Here is a 6,320-nt window from a genome sequence, read left to right as displayed (position 1 = left end):
ACTGGCTCTCAAAAGTCACGTGAGGTCCATAAAGTTAGTTTTATGGTTTTGGGGAGTTGACAATGTACAATATATTTCACATTCTCCAGAATGTTAAGTGACATTTTAACTGCCTGCTTTGGCTTGGAGAGGGGCAGGAATGGGAGATCACTTTTCCAGGCTAGATAAAGGCTTCTCCATTGCTGGAATAGGAAGCATTGATGGTTCAGTGTTTACTCCAGAGGACTTAGAAACTGCTAAGCTTAAAGTAAGTTTCTCTTGAAATACTATCTAGTTAAATGACTTTTAAAAGGCTAGATTGCTAGAGATTGGGCGGGGGGGCGTCGGGGGGGGAGGGATTCTCGTCTCTCTTTCCAGCTTGCTTCTGTACAGTCTTAGCTAAATGAATGTTAAGGCCCCAGTACTCCCTTGGAGTGGCCCACGTTATGTATGTATGTATGTATGTATGTATGTGTGTATATAGGCATATGGTTAGCAGAAGAAGAGGAAATAAGATGAAGCGTTCCATCTCGATGAATGGCGATGTCACTGCGGAGTGCTCCAAGGATTTTGCTCGAGGGAGAGAGGGGATTATGTATGACAACTTCGCTGAGGTCCTTGGTAGCTCTTGTAAAGCACTTTGCGGGTGTATTCAGGTATTGGGCGTGTATTGATGTCTAGGTCTTAAGCACACTTACTTAGAAGTGATTCCTATCAGAATCAGTAGGATTGATTTCGACGGCTTGCTTTCAACAGAGGCTGTTCTGTCTGCGTGTGTCTGTGTGTCCTGTGTGCGCGCACGCTGGGAAAGCAAAATGTAGACTTTGAGAGACACTCTTGCTTTTTAACCGTGTGTGTGTGTGTGTGTGTGTGTGTGTATTCCTGAATAACTTACCGTCAGAACATTGGACGTTCACAATTTTAATCCCCCTCCCCATTCTTCAGTATTTCTGTCGTTCGGGACGTTTCCTTTGACCTCCCAACCCCCACACCCCATTTTACAAGGTATCTTCCTTCGCTTCCTCGGTATATTAGTAATTTTCCACATGTTGCTGCTAACCATGGCCTGGGAAGTTCTCCTGCGCAAGCCTGGTGGAAATGAAGATCAAAGAGCATGTACTTTCCCGTGGATAGTGTCCTATGTGGTGCGTCCCCGTGTCTTGTGCAACTCTCTGCTATGCATATTTCCCCCCCCGGAAGTAAGCACCGTGAATCAAGTGGGGCTTACTTCCAAGTCAATGTGCCCAGGCTAGTTGCTTGGCTGATATAAAGGTGGAAGAGACTGCGGTTTGTTAAATGGGGCAGGTTTCCATCTCGCCCACTTATGGAATCTTCTCTGTCCGAAGCAAGGCGCCTTTGGAAAAGGGAAATGAGTTTTTTTGGAGGAGGGGAGAGATACTGCTCCATGTCCCATAAATGTTTGAAACTTCCCGTTTCTTCCGTCCAAATAGAAAAGGTTCATCATAAAGGTAGCAAAGGCTTTCCAGATGGGCCCTAATCCAGATGCTGATCAATGAGTGTAAAAAATCCTCTTGTCTTGAGGATCCTTTAAGCATAAACATCCAGCACTTGACCTAAAGCTGTTTGACTCTGGACTTTAACGCGATTATACCAAAGAGCTTTAGAAACTTCTATTTACTGTTGTTGTTGTTGGATCAGCCAAATGAAATATTTTAAAACACAGGGAGGGAGTGGGACAAACCTTGTTTGAGTTTTGAAGCTTGCTTGCTTCTTACGTTCAATAATAAGGGGCTGTATAGGATCTTCAGTCCTGGACTTAGATAAGAGGGAGCCTCAGGGGTTCAAAATGACAGCTGCACTCCATAGGCTTCAATGGTATATGCAGTCTTCTCCTATGCCAACCTATGCACACTTATATCTGGGGTATATCCCACTGTGCTTTGTGGGCTTACCTCCGAATAAAGTAGCACAGAACTGAAATGTAAATTGTGTGTTGGCGTTTAAAAACAAACAAACCACAAACTCATTCGGACCGATGAAATGAGATGTTGACTCTGCTGTAACCTCGTTACCAGTCCTTCTTCTTTATGCTACCTCGCTCCTCTTCATTTTAATGGAAATTACTAGTAAATCAGAGATTCAAAGAGGCCTTGCTTTTCCATAAGCAGAGCAGTTTCTAACTGATTTGTAGGCATTGTGGGTTTGGGTGGTTTTGTGGGGGGTTTTTTTTTGCATATTTCCGCACCCGCTTTCAAAAATGAGCTGTTGCGAAGGTACCATTTTCCAACCTGAATTATCTCTCACAAGTTCCATTTAAATGAATGGGGCCTAGGCAAGAACACTATTTATTGAAATAGACTTTAAGTAAGTAACCCTGCTGGATGAACTCTGGTGGTTTTGTGGGTTAAAGAATATTTCCCAAGTGTTATTCTCCCCCTTTCCTCCCTCCCCCCTCCATTGCTTGAAGCTAGGATCTTTAGGGCTGTGTAACATTTGGTAGACACATGTCTTTCGGTGCAGGATAAAAAGGACCACTTTTGCTGCTTCTCCCTTCCTACAACATTTAGACCATCCTTCCTCCTGTTTCTGAAGACGGTCCCCTATTGACTCTGTGCCCTTCTCTGAGAGCAGGATCTGAGAACACACTTGACTGCAGTTGTGCAATGTGCCCGGTGATGCTGGCTTGCTGGCTTGAATGGGGAAAGACCATATTCTCTAAAACCATACTCCGAATGTCTCTCAGTACATAATACAGTACACCTTTGCTCTTCTGAAAAAACCCTTTGGAGTTATGACCCACCTATCCTTAAGCACACCCTACTCCCATATAATTCAGCTGAAGAGTTAGGCAGTTGCTTAAATATATTCCATTGAATTAAATGGAACTTTAACCTTGACTGGATCGTGCTCTTAAACACGAAATAAATGAGTCAAACTTTAGGGGCTGCCACAAGCCAGCTTACACACGCATGCACACCTGTAAAACAGATAGATACATCTCCACAGAATGAGAGAGAAAGGAATGCTACCCGTTTAGGTTCGCAGGCTGTGCGCCAGTCATGCACTCTTATCTGCTCTATGAAATACTGCGGTCTCATCAAATCTGTATCTGGTCTCAGGAAGGGCGCCGACGTTTGGTATGGACGCTCATACACATACATGAACGACATTGCTTTCCATTCCGGCCAATTTATTGGCACTGGGACACTGGGCAATAATCCAGACTATGGGCACGGAGTGAAGGAGTAATACCTATGGATGGGAAGAATGGAGATCTCTGGTTTCCAGGGTCGGAAAACAGAGGACCTTATTGCTAAGGAAATTTCCACCACCCATCCGTGAGTTTCTCCATTCCATGAACCTCCCTTTCTTCCTATCCAGTCCACACTTCTCTCTTTGCATGTTTGTGATTTATCTGCCTGTACGATTAATCCCCACGCCTATGCACCTACATACCTACATTTCTCACTTGCGTATTGCGGCATATGTGGCAGGAAGGCTTGCGATCCTATGCAGGCTGACACTGCAGTCTTAACCACGCCTGAGTAAAGTCCTATTGCACTCAAATTCAATACGTAAGTGGGGTTATAGGTAAGTTGGGGGAGTATGCTCTTTGCAACTCAGTGTGCCATACTTCCGAGGAAACATGCCTAGGATTACGCTGCAGGACTGCTATCCCACACAGCCAAGGCAAGGGCGGCATCCTATCAGGATGATACCTGCGGTGTCTCAAGAGAACCAGGTCCAGCGTCCCATCCCTAGCACCTCGTTTGATCCTGGCCGTTGTGTTTGTTGGGCTGATTCCATCCGGTTCCATTTTAATGGGAAGGGCATTCCGTGCGTCGAAAGAAAGACGGCACAAGGCAGGCCACCCCTTCATAAAGGTGACCGGTGGGTGTTTCCCTTGCTTCTGCCCTGCCCAAAACATCTAAAGAAGGGAAAGTAGAAACATCTCAGAATCTGTTAAGCCTGGCCACTGATCCGCAGTCCTAAACCTGGCCTCCCTCCCCCGCCCCCCTGTTAAATCCTTTCCGCAAGCTAGAACTGTCCCAACAGAGGAGGCAAAATCTTTAGGTTTTCTGTGCATATTCTCTGTTCATCTGCATTCAGAGTTAAGTCAAAGGTTCCCTTCTATAACTCACTTTTCTTCTCCTGGTGTGTTTTCCAAAGTTGCTTTTCTTTCTCCACAAACCCCAGTGTTTATTATGGCCAGTGGGAGTTTATAGTAAGGAAAAGTAGAAATTCCTCTCTTATCTTTTTCTTCCTATTCTTGTTCCTTGTTCTTAGTTTGTTTGCTTTTCTCTGCAACGGCTTGAGAAAGTCTTCATGGGAGAGTAAACAGGAAGGCAATTCTTCCTAGATACAGGAGGGTTTCACCAGAAAATACTACTCACCCCCAATTGCCTATCGTTTATTATTATTATTATTATTATTATTATTATTATTATTATTATTATTATTGAAATTTCATTATATACAATGTAAACAAGAAACACTAGTCGTATATACAGCATATCTAGATAATATATTCTATACAATTCTATACAATGGAGTTTGCAATAATAATAATAATATTTTCTCTTCACGAATTCTGCAAATCCGAATTATATTTGGTCTTTTGAAGTTTCTCCCTGCAATTTTTTTCTCTTTTCATGATATCACGCAGTGGAGAAGTTGCTACTACTGAACAAGATTCAGGGGTGGGTAGTAGTAGGAGTCGAAAATCGTCCATTCCAAACAGGAGGAAGTGAAAATTAAGACACATTGGTTTCAATAATAGTGGTTAGGTACAGTGTCCGGGGGTATTTAGGACTGTGGCTTTTCTTTTCTTTTCTTTCTTTTTTGTACACCTCTGCTAGTAAAGTTATTGTAACAGTGACGGTGAATTTCAAGAGTAGTAGTAGTCTGCTACTGTAATTAGCAGTTGTACATAATAAACTGCACACACACACACACACATCCTCCCTGCCTCTCCCCCAAAGATCCCAGACCTTCCCAAAACAGAAGTGGGCCTTTTATGCATCCTGTTCGAATCTTTCCCAATTAATCTTTCCAGTCTATCCTCACAAATTGTGAAGGGGGGGTGTTGGGGAGGAGGAGACAATCTGCTCCAGACCAGCCAATATACACCTCTCTAAGTAGTACGTTTGTCAGGCGACAATAGTTGACTTCTTGACCACAAAAGGTCAGATCCAATGTTCTTTGAAGTCAATGGATAAACTCCCCTTGAACTCTGTTGGCCTCATGATAACCAGTCCACCCTATTCATTGCAGGCGCATGTGTGTGTATAAACCATTGTATGAATACCCCCTTTCTCACACACACACACATACACACACACACACACACACACTCAAACACGACCTTATAGCCATCTACTCACTATGCATGAGCATAACCTGCACAGATATTTATATAAGCTAAAGAAATAGATTTACTAAACTGGCCACAAAGCTTTTACATCTGGATAGAGTGGAGAAGTGTCTCTAAAATATTTGCTTTGTGGCTTGCAGGCACCTCAGCCCTACTTTGAAGCAATTGTCATGTAATGTGTTGTAGGAGAGCAGATTCAAGCACTTATGCCATGCAGAATTTTTGGCATTCCAAGCTTTTGCACAGATGTTTGGTTAAATATATACATTTAACTTGCAAGCTTTTCCACATGCCTGTGGTGATACCCAACTCTAAGGTTATTGTTTATCAGGGCCGTAGACAAATGGATATTTAAGAACAAAGTGAAGTGGTTTATTTCCCCCCTGTCAGCTGCTGGGAATACACCTCCTATCCAAAACTGGGCCCTGAAGTCACATCTTACAAGATGATGGCATGTGTAGCAAAGTGTGTAGAAGGACTTTGATAGCGGGTGTGTGTTATTTTCCTTTCTTTTAGTAAACTGTATAGCAATGGTGGAGACAGTCTCTCTTCTCTTACAGTGCAACCCTAGCCATACATATTCAGAAGTAGTTCCCGTTGAGTTCAATGGGACTCTCAGGGATGTGTGTCTAGGACTGCACACTTCCAAAAGCAAGAGGCAGAGAAAAGGATGCAGATAATCGCATAAGAATTTATGTTTGCTCCCGACTTCTGCCTTCTACCTGTACCCAAGTCAAATAACAGAATGGATCTTCCAGTGGTACTAATGGCGGAAATGAGGAGTTTAAGCACATATTATGTTGCTAAAAACTGTTTTAATTCGGATATAGGAGGGGACTTTTTTGTATTTTTTTTAAGTACCCGGCCACAGGCACTAGAAGCAAAAATAAAACAGGACCTCGATTCCACCAACCTGAGCACTTTAAAATGCCATTTAGTTCAACGGGAGAGATTCAGGCACCTGCTTCACTCCATCAATAAAACCGACGGGACTTAAACTGTAATC

At 43.2% G+C, this 6,320-nt stretch overlaps 1 protein-coding gene across 4 annotated transcripts in view; it reads left to right on the top strand.

The window, feature by feature from the left end:
- HOXB3 (homeobox B3) overlaps nt 1-6,320 on the top strand; it is an 85,005-nt gene that overhangs the window by 21,024 nt on the left and 57,661 nt on the right. The window contains exon 1 of one of the 4 annotated variants that reach the window (XM_081885639.1): nt 134-247. The exons of the other annotated variants lie outside the window; for them this stretch is intronic. The gene's annotated coding sequence lies outside the window, so the exon portion shown is untranslated. Of the gene's footprint in view, nt 1-133; nt 248-6,320 lie in introns of those variants that run through there. 4 annotated transcript variants of the gene reach the window in all.

The sequence above is a fragment of the Podarcis melisellensis genome, assembly GCF_964234715.1.
Source record: "Podarcis melisellensis genome assembly, chromosome: 13".
Taxonomy (NCBI): Eukaryota; Metazoa; Chordata; class Lepidosauria; order Squamata; family Lacertidae; genus Podarcis; species Podarcis melisellensis.
Note: the sequence above shows the minus strand (reverse complement) of the source record. Positions and strands in the feature narration are given on the sequence as shown.